General features: G+C 37.8%; 1 long non-coding RNA gene across 2 annotated transcripts in view; it reads right to left on the bottom strand.

The window, feature by feature from the left end:
• Positions 1-318: 318 nt before the first annotated feature.
• Positions 319-17,116, bottom strand: part of LOC116228936 (uncharacterized) — a 71,077-nt gene continuing 54,279 nt past the window's right edge. For both annotated transcript variants that reach the window (XR_004166903.2, XR_016464676.1), the window contains exons 2-3: positions 1,739-1,807; positions 319-755 (exon numbers count right to left, since the gene is read on the bottom strand). This is a non-coding gene — a long non-coding RNA (uncharacterized LOC116228936). The remainder of the gene's footprint in view (positions 756-1,738; positions 1,808-17,116) is intronic.

Raw genomic sequence — 17,116 nt, forward strand, 5'->3', positions numbered from 1 at the left:
ATTTTCCAGGCAAGCCAAGATTTTGGATCCCCTATTTGTATAGCAGTACTGCAGTCCTTCTCTCAAAAATCTTTTGTTCCATATGTGCTGTTGGATGTGAGTGGCCAATTCCACAGACAATATTGCAGGAGAATTTCACAACACGGTGGTGCAAATCCTATCATGACTCGGTCTCTATCTCCAGCAGTGTTAATGCCTTCTCACAGCAAAAAAAAACAAAACAAAGTAGGGCTGTAGTATGCAGAGCTTTGCAGAAGACACCTATAAAAGTAGACCATACCAGAAAGGAGCTTGAAAAACCCCTGCTTCCTACTGCATGATCTTAAGTATACCAGAAATACCATCAAAATACAGTCCCCCATTAAGATTGGGTTATCTCAGAAAAGAAAGGGTAGGTAGGATACAGACAACCAAGCTTTGAAGTACTCAAAAGGATAAAAGGCTCACAATTTATTTCGATTGCAATATTGTGAAATATTTAAATGGTATCTACCAACATCACTCTTACTAAGAATTGGCCGTACAATTTTTCAGCTAAGTAAATGCATTTAGATGGGTCCAAGCAGATAGACACAAATACTTTTAAAAGTTGACAACAAGATCAGTACATAAGACACACATCACACCATATTTTTTTTTTAGTACACAGCAATTTTTAAGGCAAAAAAAAATCTTGCAAGATTTCCCGTTTATCCATGGCACGATAAGAATATAGACAAGGCTGATGGGCAGATGTTATATCTCCTTTGGTCCTGCTGATAGGAGAGAGAAATAAACCATCATTCTCACAAGCCCACCTTTGGGTTTGAGAACAAGTATGAAACAGGTACATAAAAGACTGTATAAAGCTTATAAATGGGAAAGAAATATACAAAAACAATGAGTCAGGCCTACCAAACTTGGTTCCATCTCTTCAAAAATTGCAAACAGCCCCAGAAAGGAAATACAGTATCTCAGTTATGCAACTTTCAGTAAGTATTTACCCCATCAGATCTGATCCCTGTGGAATTCAAATAGACAAGTAGGGACCTGCTAGGCAACCAAGCTCATTTCATTACTGGGGCACAGGAAAAAGGAAGAGAAAACAAGTTTCATTAACTGTATATTTCTGGACTTTCTTATAGTTGTACTGATATTGCAAAAGGCAAAGTAGATATCTTTTGCCCTTCTGCCATTACATGAGTTCTGCAGCAGCAAAACCCTGTTTTCTCAGCAATAGCTCTAAGCAGATAGGAACTCAAAAAACACATTAGAGCACAGAATTTAAAAACGTGTCACACTGTGAGAAACACTTTTTTGAACACAAACCATGCTTTCAAGATTCATACTTCTGACTCTCAAAATAGGAAAATCCCTGCTCAGCATAAGATATCAAAAGGCCTCTTCCTCACTGACAGAGATTTTAAGCAAGCAGCCAATCTGTGTCAATCACTAGCCTTATTCCAATTTAGAAAAAAGAGTTTTCACAAATGAACGTAAGTTGGCTGCCAGTAAAAACAGTAGGAAGAATTCTAAATACATCAATTTTCTGTCAGGATTCTTACAAACTCTTCCAGCATTTCAGCTTTCTCCAGCTTATGTGTTACAAGCTCCTCATGACAAGGGAGCGTGTAAAAATTGCATGGCTCTGCCTCTCTGCTGCATGAGAAGACAGCTTCAAAACACAACACTTTTACATATAAAAGGAAGTCTGAATGTGAAATTATTAGTGTTTCTATGACAGCATACAAAAGCTTACCTCATGCTTCAAATCCCATTGTGCTGGATGTTGTACGGAGTTGAGAAGAGACAGTTCTTTAAGGAAGACCTGAGGGAAACAAAGAGTTCAAATTTCACCCCGAGGAGAACCCGGTCTGGCCATGTGTAGACCTGACTGATCTGGCTAACCAACCACTAGAATGATCCATCCTTCATAAGCTTTAAAAGTTTTTACAAGTCTTTAAAAAGTTATCTTTACATTTTGCAGATGTAGGCCCAGTTGCATGCCACCTTATCAGATACTTAAATACCTCCATGCTGGAACAACTGTTTGGGCACTCTGGTAGCCTACAGAGGGAGAAGAGATCCTCTAGGAGACTGTTCATATCTTAGGTGACCTAAACCAGATCAGATTGCTATCAGTCCCTGAGGAGCTTTTCACACTAGGGGAAGACATTTTATCAACTTTTGCTTGGAAATCGGATGCCAGTGACTGGTTATGTTTATGCCTCAGCAATACCAGCTAAACATAGGATAGGATTCTCACATTTTCTATTGCCCCCTAAAACAAATCTCCCTGAAGCATGCAAAAGTGCATCTTGTATAAAAGTGTAGATAAAAAGAGCAAAAAGATTTTATATATTTAAACATATATTTATATTTAAGTTCTGGCTACATTTTTTTTCCTCTTTACTTACTTTTTTTTTTTTTTTTTTTTTTTGCCTTTGCAAACTGTAACTTCTTAAGGAAAAATACCACAAGTAAAAACCTAATTGGATAGGAATAATGGTGGACTCACGAGTGAGATCAAGATCAGACTCTTCAGCAGGGTCTGTGGTGATAGCACAAGGGGAAACAGTTTCAAGCTCAAAGAGGGGTAGATTTAGGTTACATATAAGGAAAAAAAACCTTTTACAGGGAGGGGAGTGAGGCACGGAACAGGTTGCCCAGTGACACAGTTGATGCCCTGTCCCTGAAGACTTTCAAGGTGAGGTTGGATCAGACCCTGGGCAACCTGATCTAGCTGTGGTGTCCCTGTTCACTGCAGGGGAGTTGGATTGGACCGCCTTCAGAGATTCCTTCCAACTCTAAGGATGCTGCAATTCTAAGATTTTCTCCTGTATATTTCCTTATATTCAGAAAGATATATCTCTCTTGGACAAGGTCCTTTAGATCTCTTTTTCACATTTCATTGTACAAGATTTGGGGCCTTTTTCTGGGACCTGCCATTTATTCAGCCCTTTGGTCTGATACAAGTGTCAGCACAAATATAGAGCTACTTTAATAGCACTGGCATCAAAACAGTATTCTTTGTATAATACTATACCATAGACATACTATAATCATGTCACAAACTGCCCTGTGGGAAAAGAAAACAAAGAGAATAGCAAATGCCTGAACTGATGGATGGATGTTGTGTATTGGTGATAAGAATGATTATTTTACTGCTGTATAAATATTTAAACATACATGATCAATTAATAATTTCCAGTATTTTCTTAGAGAGCTGATAAAAACGATTAAGCTTCAGGCTCATTTCAGCATGCTTAAATTAAGGTGGAAACCTACAGCATAAATCAATCTACTGGCATATTCACCTAGGATTTACGAATATAACTACAGTAATTTTTTCTTATCTTGCAGGAAGCACTGTGAAAGGTATTTCAATTTATTGTGGATAACAATCTATCAAAATAAACCTGCCTAGGACATGCTCTGAATATAAATGAGGTAGCATGAAAATAAAAAAAAAAATGTGAATTTTAATTAACCCTGTGCTGGCTTGCAGATCCTGAAAATAAAGAGCTTCTAGATTTCATGTTGTTTATGTGCTTCTATAGCAATAATTGTCACATCTATTAAAACATCATAACAGGACATTTGACATTTAGGAAAGTATAGAGAAGTAGCTCTTCTAGAACTGTATGGAGATACAGCCTCCTGGACCAAGATTACCAGCACCATCCAGGTACTGCATGCCAATCAAGTCACTCAAGATACAACACCAGCTGTAACAGCTGCATCTTTACCACATCAGGTTTAAACATCTCACTCTGAACTTTATACTATAGTCTTGCCCTGAAGCAGCCTGCTGTGTGACTACAGGCAGTTCAATGCTTTACTTTCAGCCCCAGGATTCTTTAGATAATTTGGAAACCACGTTATCCAGCTTTCATATCTGAGTGGCAGAACAACATATTCTGAAGAACTAAAATGTAACAAGAATTAAAAACAAGTAAGAAAATCCTTGTGTAACACAACGGAAAATGCAGCAAAGGCAGCAGAGTAGCAAGGTCCTAGGCTACAGCAAACGAGGATATGCTCAAATGCAACAGCCACAGAAACAAAGGAAAGAATGTACTTATCTTCAGAATGACCTCAAGTACACATGGATCTCCATCAAGATACCCTTGCCTCCACTGCCAACCCTCAAATGAGGTCTGGTCAGTCAGATGCATTGCATGCACCTAAGCTCCTCCAGGTTGGCTCTGCCTTCCCATCAGATGTTCAAGCACTGTTTCAAGCCCTGACTTAGCATTTCTTCTACACCCTGAGATTTTTTTAATTGCATTTGGGCTGAGGAATTAAGATTCATCTAATGACTTTTTAAGGTCTTGAATAACAAGATATCTTTGTCACAGACTTAAACTGTAGGAATTGACTCTTAGCACTTCAACTCCTTTAGCAGCCCACAAACTAATTTTCAGATGTATCATACTAGGATCATGCTTGCACAGCCTTCCCTATGTATACCAGCAAGATCATTGTTTTATCACCACATTCACACCATCTAACTTGGTATTTCCTATAGTTAAGGTATCCGTGCAGTGAGCAGAATAAACTAAATTACTCCAGAGAGGGAATCACATTATGAATCTTAATGTCACCATGATGTTAAGACACAAGGATACTTTGCATCTCTCAATCACCTTCCAGGAAACCTCTGTCTTCTTCAGCTGTCAAAGAGCTACATTTACAAGAACGAGGAAACTAAATGTGACCCCTGTAAGAGGGCAAGCCTCCAGCTGGCCAAGGCTCAATGCACAATGTAGATTTGCTCTTTAGATACCAAAGTGCTACTTCTTTTAGACTACTTCGTCCTATGTGTCCTTTGCTCATGTTGCCATTGCCAAAGGCAGTAAGTAACATCATGCTTTATTCAATCTAACAGCAAAACTCCTGTGGAAAAGAGCCGAATCAGAGCTTCTAGAAGACTTTCTGAGAAGTACATTATGTCAATCCCATAGACTGTTCATAGCTGATCAGAAGGTCTGATGGACACTGATGTGAACACAAAAAGCACACAACCATTCCTTTTCCATGCTGTTGTAACCATATCCAAAGCATATGTAACTTGTGAATAGCATCATTTTCACCTTGTAGCTACCAGTTTTTGCTGCTACCAAGGACTAAGAAAATTCAGAATTTCTCAGTGTTGTTGCTCTGATGATAGATTTCCATAAGCCAACTGAAAGCCAACTTCATCAAAGCTATATAGCAACATGGAGGATGGGAGAAGCCAAGGGGCAATGAAAAGACCTTCAGAGAGCTCACAATAACTTTCTGCAGAGGTGTAGTTGCATAGAGCACTAAAGCCACTGATACAACAGCCAGTTGCCTTTTTACTTCACTTTCAAAATTGCCTAGGTAAAGGCCTCAGACCATATTTCTTCCTGCAGGGTGGGCTGCCAGAGATCAGGGCCAACCTGAGGACAGTTCAGCCAGGGCTGCCCCTTGTTCCTGGTGGCTCTGACAGCACTGCTGGGAGATCTCAGGCACACAGCACTGTTTTTAACTGAAATCTCCACACCTCACTCAGCCATGTTAGTGCTTACAGCTTCTGCTGTGTCCCAGTGCACCTGATGGCCTACCTTTGGCTGGGGTGGTGGGACCCTGAGGAACCCTGGGAAGCATCTGCCACTGTTGGCCCCTCAGGGATCCACTGTCCCTGGGGGAGGAAGCTCTGAAAATAGGCATTTTATGAAGAATGGTAGCGAAACCTATTCAGAAAATTGATGACATTTGGCCTAATAGAACCTCAGACATTACTATATTAAGCTAATGTTCCTTCTCTGTCCATTAGCAAATGCAAATGCCCTGAAAAATGAAAGAGCTTTAAATATTAAAGTAATAAGTTGATAAATAGGTGGTTACAAACTATTATTTCTGGCTAAAATTAATGTAGCAGCAGTATTTTGATAAATTCTAAGAGGAAAAATTTGGAAGCCTTGTAGTACTTAGCATAAGGCAAATTAAAGCACTGACATTTTTATGGTGTTTTAATTAATGAGAATCTAGAGTGGAATTCTCATGCAAATACTGTACATATTGTATGACAACCATATTAGTACTAGAGGAGTTAATTATGATTAGTGCTATTACACTGAGTGCTGAATGAATTAACAATAGCGAGGCACTCCTAATGCTATCATCACATTTCCGCACACATTTTAATGGATATGTTTCACCCTGATTAGAGCTGATAAATTATTAGCAGCAAACAAAGTTATCTATTCCATTTATCGCTTTGCCTCATCGGTCTGTATTCAGAAATCAAAGCTCATTTCTGAGGAAAAAAAATGCTACCCATGAATATCCAACATATTCTGGTCTTTATCAAACTGTTCCTGTGACTAGTAATTAAAGAAAACTTTGATTGCAGGATCCCATTGCGACTCCTAAATATATGAAACAAAGAATATTAATTTCTTCAAGCTCACTTGCTAGGGAGTCAGCTAGCCAGAGCCATCTACTGCCTCTAAGTTGCTGGGCAATAGATAACTGTGTTGCCATCACTTAGCAACCTGAATTGCTAAAAGCAAAACCAAGACTGAACTTACTGGAAAATTTGGAAGATGAAGCAGTGAGTTTTAGACAATGTGGCAAGCAAGAAGGTCTCAGATTTACAAGGCACCACAACAGAAGGAGAAGACCCTGTCTGTGCTCATGTCCTTCTGTCCATAATTCCCTGTCAGAGGTATACATGCATGTACTGCTTGCTTTGTGCACAGCAAATCGCATGTTCCCAGGAAATTTCAGATACGGGAACGTGTTCTTCATTCATGACATAAATACAAGGTGTAGGGGGAAGCAAAAGGGACATGAACAGAGGCAATGAATTTACTGCAAAGTTTAGAACATGTGAACAGCACACATGCACAGCATTCCCTAAATAGTGTCAGTATGAGCACAGTGGGCCAAGACATCTGTGCAAAAGTGTGTGAGATTTGGCTGCAGTATGTAATGCACACACATACACACTTTGGTCATTTCTAGAAGTGCAGCATGTTGGAGCAGTACCTGGCTTGGCTGAACTGGAAGACATTCTCAAATCTTATACCAATTTAAAATGTGCTTACAGTCCATCTGTGCACAATTTCAGATTGGAAGATGAGATGTGTTCAGCCCTGAAAACCACAAGGCTTAGCCTTCCATAGAATCATAGAATATCCTATGTTGGAAGGGATCCTTTAGGATCATCATGTCCAACCTCTGTCTCCGCACAGAACCACCCAAAAATCAAACTATCTGTCTAACAGCACTGTCCAGATGTTTCTTGAACTCTAGTGAGCTTGGCACCATAATCACATCCCTAGGGAGACTGTTGCAGTGCTTGACCACTCTTTGGTGAAGAACCTTTTCCTGATATCCAAGCTCAACCTATCCTGTTGAGCTCCTTGCCATTCCCTCAGGTTCTATGACAGGTCACCAGAGAGGGGAAAAGTCTGGAGCCACTTCTTACTTTCTCTTAGTGGACTCCTGGCAATTGCCATGGTTGTTCCTTCTCACTTAAATAAATAAATACATACATACATAAATATTTTTTAAATCATAGAAGGACTTCTGTGTAAGTAGGAAGGGCAGGAAAAAGCAGGAAACCATCAGAAGTCTGTATGGAAGAAAGCAGTAAACCTGAGCTTGAGAGGACTGTTTTCATACTGCCAGCTGAAAACCACTTCACGGAAGGGACACCTCTGCATGATTTACTCTAGTTCCTGATGTTCATTTCCACTTATCTCTATTTATCTATCTTATGCCTTGTCACTGTATGTTGTTTCAATTGCTGTCACAAGGTGAGATAATACCATGTGCTCATGAGATACCCTCTCACTGCTGTGTTACACTCAGAAATTCAATAGCCAGAGCATAGCTAAGTGCTTCTTTAAAATAAGTTCAAAATCAATGTTACCAAGTGTTTTTTGATAATTTAGTGTATTGGTTTAGAGGAAATCAAATTGTTTCTTAAGGTGAGCTTTCAAAATCTATCTACTAACTCTGGAGACACAGCTATAAATCCTCTTTGAGAAGAGGTTCTCTATTTTCAAAATCCTATTACAGCAAGGCATTTACCAAAGCAGTACTTGCATTGCAGTGTCTAATATACAAAAGTATATAAAAATTCACACAGAGTAGTAATTATATTGTTTTTTTACAGGGATAAGTAGTCTGATAGTATTCTTTCACTGTTCGTATTTCTGATTTATATTGATGAAAGCACTCGGGGCACAAATAGATTTTTCTGTTCCCTACAAAATGCTACTCTTCTTGCTGACTTCTAATTTCAGGCATATTAATGCCTTAAAAAACAGTGGAATAGAATCTAATTAAAATTTACAGTGTCTTAACTTGCTATGATATTAAAGGAAATAGTTTTTAATGTATATGGGGAAGTAGGAAAGATGGATTTCATCTCACTTATTTTGGTAAACCAGAGGAATTAATAGATTTATGATAGTGTAAAAACAGCAGTTGAATGAAAGCCACATCGTTCAGAAAATCTGGCCCTAGATCACTAACTTCAAATAGCACCTTACGGCTGGAGTAAACCTGCTGGTTTCATTGATCTTACTGGTACAGAAAAAAAAAAAAAAAAAAAAAAAAAAAAAAAAAAAAAAAACCTCTTTCACTGATACGAATAAAGCTGTCAGGTCACAGTACTTATGTAGTATATTACTCAATCAACATTTACTCTTCTGTACATACCCACTTCACTTTTATCAGATAGCCAGTTTAATGTTCTGGTTTGCACCCCTGAGACAGATCATTACATCATCTTTATCTTGTCAGTGTGCATTTTGGTTACAGTCACAAACTTGGGATCAACACGGTTTTGGGTAAAACTTCTGTTATTTTTGGCACGGGGAGGGCAGGATTAGAATCCTGCTGATCTGGATCCACATCCTGCTCAGCATTCAGGATCAGCTTGAAAGCATTTCTTGATTTTAAACAGCCAGCAACCAGCAGATGAGACAATGGAGCATGTCTTTTCATGGCACCCTTTCATGGGACAGAAGAAATTTTACCCTGGGATAGATATTTCTGCTTGTCTCCAATAGCATCCAATCTTAACTATTTGTGAAAAGCCCTTCCCTGGTGCACCTAGCTGTTCGGAGTAGTGTAAGAGTCATGTGGGCATGATCTGCTGTTCTGAAGGCTGATGTGTCAGGTTTTGCCCTTCTTAAACCTTCCTCCTGATACTGTTTCTAATGTATTTCTTCACCTAGTTTCCTACTAACTTCAAGCAATTTGCAGAAGTACCTCCCAGTTATTCTTTGCTTCTGATCGCTTTCCAGAAGGAACTGGCTTTGATAAAGAAAGGCAGACACAGAAGCAGCACAAGAGGTATGGGGAGGAAAGTGCAATTTAGCAACACCAGTTTTAAAATAGCACTACATTTTTTTCTTAAATGCTAGAAAGATTCTGCACTGAGATTCTCAATTGATAAGGGAAAATGGTAAAAATTAAAGGTCACAGCATTTGAAGAGAAAAGAGGAATAAACTGAGGAGGTGGGAAAATAAGGGAGGATAGATGGATAGAGAAAAAAAGTTAGCTGTAGCTAAAGGGGAATTCATCTCTTTTTGACGTTTCAGCTTCTCTCCTCACACTTCTCCTTTAATTATGTTTGTAATTTTTCCAGTCTTTCTTTCCTTCTGCCCTTTCACTAAGAAATTATTTCTCCAATGAACTTGCTAAGCTATTTGAAGTTTTTAACTGCTATACTACGTTATAATTGCTTTGCTCAGCAAGACAAATGCTAGAACACTGTGGAAGGCCCTCACTATGACATCTACATATCAGTAAAAATGCCAAAAAAAGTATGCCATAAAAAGACATTGTCAACATCAACAGCAATGGCATAGTCATGTACAGTTGAGTATTTTAAGATGTGTGACTCTTCAATGCCCCCTATAATGAACAATGTTATAAAATCTGGACCCAACCCAGCAAATATGTACTTAAGAATGCCATTCTGATGGTCTCAGGCAAAGACTATCATGCTGTTCTTCCTTAACAGCTCAATATCCTGCACACTGAACCATCATACTGCAAGAGGCAAAAGCACTTACATTTACGTAAGAATAAAATAAAGGAAAGAAAGAGAGAGAGAGAGAGAGAGAGAGAGAGAAATGAAGCATAATCCTATTTTGCCTATCAGGAAACACACAGTGACATGGAAGACAAGTAGGGGCCACATGGGAAATTAATATCTAGCTGGAAACAAAACATGGCTCTTAATACGGCCCTGTTCCCAGTCACAAGGCCTCTTTTCCCAGTAACTGCAGAAGAGAACACCTAGTGCATATACTGGCATCATGTCCTCATAGTGAAGGTGCCTCCTTGAGCAACATGATTCTAAGAGGACTGTTTATGCTCTGAAACTTACAGGATCTAAAAATATCATACAAGAGAGAAAAATAATACTGGGAGCTCCTGTCTCTTATCCAAATGGAACTGATTATACTTTCATTTGGAAGAATTTTATCTCAAAACAAAAGATGAACTGAAAAACAGAATAAATTGTATGTGGTGGGTAATGAAGAATCACCTTTTTGGAATTATGTAGCGGATAGAGTATTCATTGAAACCTATTAGATAAAACACTGAGTGCCTAGCTGTTGTTGTGCTCCAATTCTAAAGAATAAGTATTTGAGCAGACAAAAATGGCAAAGCCCGTCTCTTCAGTCGTGTGCATAGGATACAGTCTAACACACCCATAAAACTCTTACTAAGCCTTTTTTGTGAACAGGTTCCTTTGCATGCACAGCTGGTACCAGATGCAATATATATCTTCAATTGCCTTTCACCTTAGCTTCTACTCACATACAGGGCATGCTAAATTTTATTACAACAGATTCTATGTTATGGTGATAACAATGGCTTAATCCATGACAGAAACATTTGTGATATGCTTAGCTTTCATTACAGTATGAACAAAAGTTAGTATTGCTTTCTAGCTCTGCATTTATAAAGTACAAATCTCAAGCTGAGGTACCTGTCAGAATACACGTTTATATGGATGTATTTATATTAAGATGTACTTAGCCTTCAAAAACACAACACACAATCATGTTAATGGAAATATAATCCAACTTAGGATATTAAGGCTTTATGATAAAAAAACCAATGGTCAGTGACATGCATAGTTGGTCCAACTATAAAGACAGTACTATTGCTAGGTTTTTATTCCTTATTCCAGATACTTCTTACAAATGCTTTGACTTACTGAGGCACTGCATACCTCTTCTTCCCAATGAAATCACAATGATTGCTCAGTTCTTTGTATGCCAAGCACTACAGAATTCCATTAGAACGAACTTCTTCCTGTTCAGATGATCAGTGTAAAGATACAGATATCAAGAGTATACTTCCCATTCATTAGAAAGCTTCCTTTTTCTACATTCGTTTGTAAATTATCGTTGATATATCATAGGATAAATAGACCATTGGTATTTTTCCCAAGTTCATGGAAGTATTCTGAAACTGAAGGTAGAACTTAAGCAATTTACCTTCCTTCTTCCCTGACAGGTACTGATTTATCAGTAAGGACTGAGCATGCATCTGTTTCATGTCTTGTCCAAACTTGCACATTGTTCAGGCAGTATCACACTTATTTAGAAATTCAAGTATCCTCAGCTTTAAGAGATTTCTTATTCAGGACCTTCAGCTGTGGCAATAAGGAGATACTGTGTAAATGCTTTTTTTGCTTGAGATTATGAATAGTGAAACCACCTCTCTGTTAATAGCTGAACATTTCTGGTAGGTTACAGTGGTAGAACAACTTGCTATTCCAGGAAGACTGTGGATGTGTAGCCTTCCAAACTGAGTTCTCAAAGAGATCTATTTGCTCTTTAGTTCCTAATATTCTTGAAGTATTATATTTGCAAATATATCCAGACTTCAGTAAAGTTTTGTTAATGTAAAAGAATTAATCCATACATCGCTGGCCAATATTGAAGAAAATTAATCTTTTTTGTACATTAAATTGCATTACATTTTATAATAGTTAATCTATTTTTAAAGTTCGGTTTTAATTTTCCAGTAAAGCGTATTCCTTTATTGGTCAAGTCATTTATTCACCGCTTTGCTTTTCTTAAACGATTTTGAACCTCCACTGCATCACAGCATCATCTTACCCACATGTTTAAAATCAAAGTTTAAGCAATTTCCCTTTTACCCTTTTAATAACATATGAAATCACATTCTCAATTGATAATGATACTTCTTTTAATATACCAAGTACAAAAGGTATGCATTCCATCATACCATATTTGAAATCAAGTACATGAATGTAATTCTATCTTATTTCAACTTTCAACTTTTATAACAGAACTATCTCTTTATAAAATGTTTAACTCATTAAAATTTTACAAAAAATCCATTAGAAGAGTTCCTCATTTTATCCAAATACTATTCATCAGCATTTCTAATTTCATTTTAATAGCCTCTCTCTTTATGATTATAAGAGTAATGTCACACATATCTTTTACACTGACATTAAAAAAGCCTGAAATGGAGTATAGCTAGGTGCTTTTTTTCTATTCTACGTATATAAAAGAAGAAAAATAACCTCATTTTGGTATAATTTATTACTCCAGTGAAACAATGCATTTTTCTTCCAAACACTTAACTTATACATCAGTCAGTATTCATTTTAAATTATTTAAAAAAATAAAAATATATTATTCTCTTGCATTGTGTATATTTTGAAATGTAGAATTTAGGAAATTAAGACTTTCTTCTTATCTTTACAGAAGAGAAAAGCAGAAAGATGAAATATTTCTTTTTTGCAGATGTTTCATTAAAAACAAGCTGTGACCTTGGAAACAATGCTTCAGTAAAGCACCATTTCATATTTTTGCCCTTCAGCCATAGTTTAATTCAACATAAAATCCTCTGTTTCTCTTCAGATACAAAAAGAATAAAATAACTCACTGTAAGTCTTTGTTGAATGTTGAGGGGTTTTTTAGTTCTATCACAACAGGCAGCATCAACACATAAAATCTCTGCAGGTGTAGTTAAAAGTATGCTATTCAATGGCATGCCTATACCAATCCTGAAATCAAACGGTACTTAAGACTATCTGGAAACCATTTTCACTGTACAACATCAAGCTGTGCTGAATTTTAAAGAATTATTTCTTGGAATGTACAAGCTACACTAACTACACTAAATGAAAAAATACTTCAGTGCCGTGGGAGAAGTACTGTGTCACAAAATAGAAGTGCCTCATATAACAACTCTGCTGAATGAGAAGCAATAGAGCAGTGCATAATGTTTTACCTACACCAGGCCCTCATGGTTGTACTAATGCCAAAATAGACTTGTGGGGTTTTTTAGACAAGAGTTTAACAGCACAACAGGAAAGCCTACACTTTATTCTGTATAAACCATTACATTCATTTTCCAACTGTAAAAGCAGGCATTTCCCTCTCAGATGCTCAGACTCAGTTTGTAAAAATGTATGGATTTGTTACAATTCCTGGATCAAAATAAACGCCTGGTATTTCTTGTCATAAAACTTGAAAAGGTCACACATCAATAAGTAAAAAAGTGAACTGTAATACTAATAGACTATTAACATGCTTCTGGTTCCTATTACAACAATAAAATTATAGTTTTCTATGATTAATGAGAGTTATCACTATTATTTTTCATTTCATGTTCCCACACCACACCTTCATCTCTAAACTAGGGAGAAATGGATTTGAAGGGTGAACTATTTGGTGGATAAGTAATTGGTTAGATGTAGGGCTGTGATCAACAGCCGACATAGACAGAGGGATTGAGTGTACCCTCAGTAAGTTTGTCGATGACACCAAACTGAGTGGTGCAGCTGATACAAAAGAAAGAAGGGAAGCCATCCAGAGGGACCTAAAGCAGCTTGACAAATGGGCCCACATGAACTTAATGAGATTCAAGAGCAAGGCGATGCAATTTGTTTAGGGTAATTCCAGATATGCATACAGACTGAGAGAAGAACTTCTTGAGAGCAACCCTGTGGAGAAGGACTTGGGATCCAGGTGGATGAAAAGTCAGTGCAAGCCAACAGTGTATGCTAGCAGCCTAGGTGTCCAACTGAATTCTAGGCTACATCAAACGATGGATGGCCAGCAGGGAAGGGAGGAAACTGTCCCCCTCTACTCTACTCTTGTGAGGCCTCATCTATAACCACATCCAGGTCTGGGGATCCCAGCACAAAAAAGATGCAGAGCTGTTGGTATGGATGCAAAGATGGGCCACAAAATGATCAAAGGACTGGAGCACCTTTCTACAAAGAAAGGTTTAGGGAGCTGAGTTTGTTTAGCTTGGAAAAGAGAAGGCTCTGGGGAGATCTCATTGTGGCCTTCCAGTACATGAGGGGCCCTTATAAGTGGGAAGACGACTGACTTTTTACACCATGTGATAGCAATAAGATAAGGGGGATGGTTTTAAAATAAAAAAAGAGGAAATTCAGATTAGATGTTAAGAAGAAACTCTTCACTGAGAAGGCAGTGAGGCACTGTCACAGGCTGCCCAGAGAAGCCGTGGGTGCCCTATCCCTGGAGGTGTGCAAGGCCAGGTTGGATGGGGCCCTTTGCAGTCTGAGTTGGTGGATGGCAGCCCTGCCATTGAAGGGGTGTTGGAACTAGGTGATCTTTGGGATCCCTTCCAATCCAAACCATTCTGTGATTCTATGATTACTCTAGCAGTACCACCATATATGTGATACTGTCAGGTAGTTAAAATTCCACCTCAAAAGTTTTTCCATGTTTTCAGTGCAAAATAAAATTCTAAACTTCTCATAGGAATGCATACAAAAGTTTTTGGAGAGATTTCATTTAAAAATGCCTAGTAAAATTGATTGAATATTCAAGCTAGTAAAAAAGTAAATTGACTAAAAAAAAAGTTCCACAATTTTTTATTTAGAGACTGTTGAATAGGTATTTGGATTGTTTCTACTACAGTTCAGTTTTAACTATTTTATAAGACAGAGGGATTTCTAAAGATGATTTTGAAGTATAATAAGGTCTCAATAGTCTAAGGCCTTCTACCATGCTCTGGTAGGATATCACAAATAGAGAATTATGCTGTAGTGAATTAATAAACTTCAGCTCTATGTATTGATTTAATTCTGCTTGAGGGCAGGACAAAATAAAGTAAGAAAGAAGAGAGTGGAAGATGGATAATTACTAGAGGAAGCTGCTTGTGAGAATGCAGAAAAAAAAAAAACACAACTGGGGACTATTACAAATTCACAGACTATGACCGTCTTAAATCTGATGTCTCCAAATACCCTGTGCTACCCTCAATAACTGAAAAGATAAGCCATCACCGGAGGAGGTAACATAATCTTTCTGGTGCACCTCTCTAAGTAAATTCTCTGCAGATTGTTTCCATTTTTTGTGTAATACATTCACTACTGCAAAAATACATTAAATTAGAACAAGTCTGCAATGAGGTGTACCCTGGGGTTCATTATCACAGAAGACCAACACAGGGATTACAAAGGAGTTGTGGAGATAGCAGACCTGTGCAAGAATTGCTCATTGACAGAATATCATAAATTTGGCTCAAGGTCACTCTTTAGAAAGTGGACCTGTTTCTCACCTCTCTGGGACAGTTCTACCCTCCAGGTTTTCTAGCATCAAATACTGACTTCATAGAATCACAGAATGGCCTGGTTTAAAAAAGACCACAGTAATCATCTAGTTTCAACCCCACTGCTGTGTGCAGGGTCGGCAACCACCAGACCAGGCCACCCAGAGCCACATCCAGCCTGGCCTTGAATGCCTCCAGGGATGGGGCATCCACAACCTCCTTGGGCAACCTGTTCCAGTGCTTCACCACCCTCTGTGTGAAAAACATCCTTCTAATAGCTAACCTAAACCTCCTCTGTCAGTTTAAAACCAATCCCCCTTGTCCTATCATCACTTGTTCAAGAATAGCTAGGTTTGGCAATAAAACAATAGGTATGAACTATTCTTATCTATCATCTACTTCTGAACTTACATTGTTTACTCTCTCATCAAACTATTTTCTTTTAACAGTAGGTACTTACAAAGCAATATTTACAACACACATCAGAAAAGGTTTAACAGGAGAATAGTCTGACAGATTATTCTAAATTGTACTCTTTAGATGATCAATATTTCATCAATTCTGCAATAGTTAGTATCATATTAACTATAAATCTTTTAGACTAGGCACTCAAGGGATGTAAACCAAGGTTAATTCCATCTTGTGACATTTTATACAAATTAAAATATTGTGTTCTTTCTAGTTGTGAAGTTCACTGGAGCTCCACAAATTTTCTCTGATCCCATAATATTCAAAGCAAATCCTATCACCATCTATATATGCCCAACACTGTCCCTCTCTGTTTGGAATTTGGGAGCAGATTGGAATTCCTGTTGTCTTTCAGTCAGCTGAGGTCCAATGATTCTTTACATGCCTGCAAATGTCATGCTACAAAAAATGATTTGGTGTGGAGAACATACAAATGAAATGCAGTACCTGTAAACATATAGTGAGATATTGACTAAGATGACTCCTGGACAAATTCTACATTCATTCATTATGGGGAAGTAATGCTACTGAATGTTAGTGGTTGACAAAGGAGTCTTCTACCTGTAAGGAGCCTGATCCTGATTTGGCTATTACATTTTTGGTCTCAGTAGAGAGTGCCTTTATTGCCTTTATTTTCAAACACACAAGCAAAATCAGGAGACCTCACCAATTACATGACTTGCTTTAGTAGGAAGCTCCAAATGAATATCACATTTAACATTTCTGAAATAAACCATTATTCAGTAATTATTTTCACTTTTTTCATCCTCTTTACAGATTAGTTACATTTAGCAGTTACTCAACTATTCTTTTTGTAAGACCCATCCATTTACTTTTCACTGCTTTTTAGTAAAATATTGTATGCAATTAGCACGTGAATGCTAATCCTTTTTCTTGTTGGTTTGACAACTTTGTGAATCAGAACTCTTCAGTGAAACCCGTGGAAAAAGAGTTATAGATTTCAGAAGGAGCAGGAATGTCTCACTTCCAAAGGTGAGATATTCAAGCCTGCATGGCTAGGTACCTAACTATTTAGAGAGCATTCTTAAAAGCCAAGCTGAAGAAGGGGGACTCAAGTTCTTCATCACT

The sequence above is a fragment of the Phasianus colchicus genome, chromosome 2 (assembly GCF_987193195.1).
Source record: "Phasianus colchicus chromosome 2, bPhaCol1.hap1.1, whole genome shotgun sequence".
NCBI lineage: Eukaryota > Metazoa > Chordata > Aves > Galliformes > Phasianidae > Phasianus > Phasianus colchicus.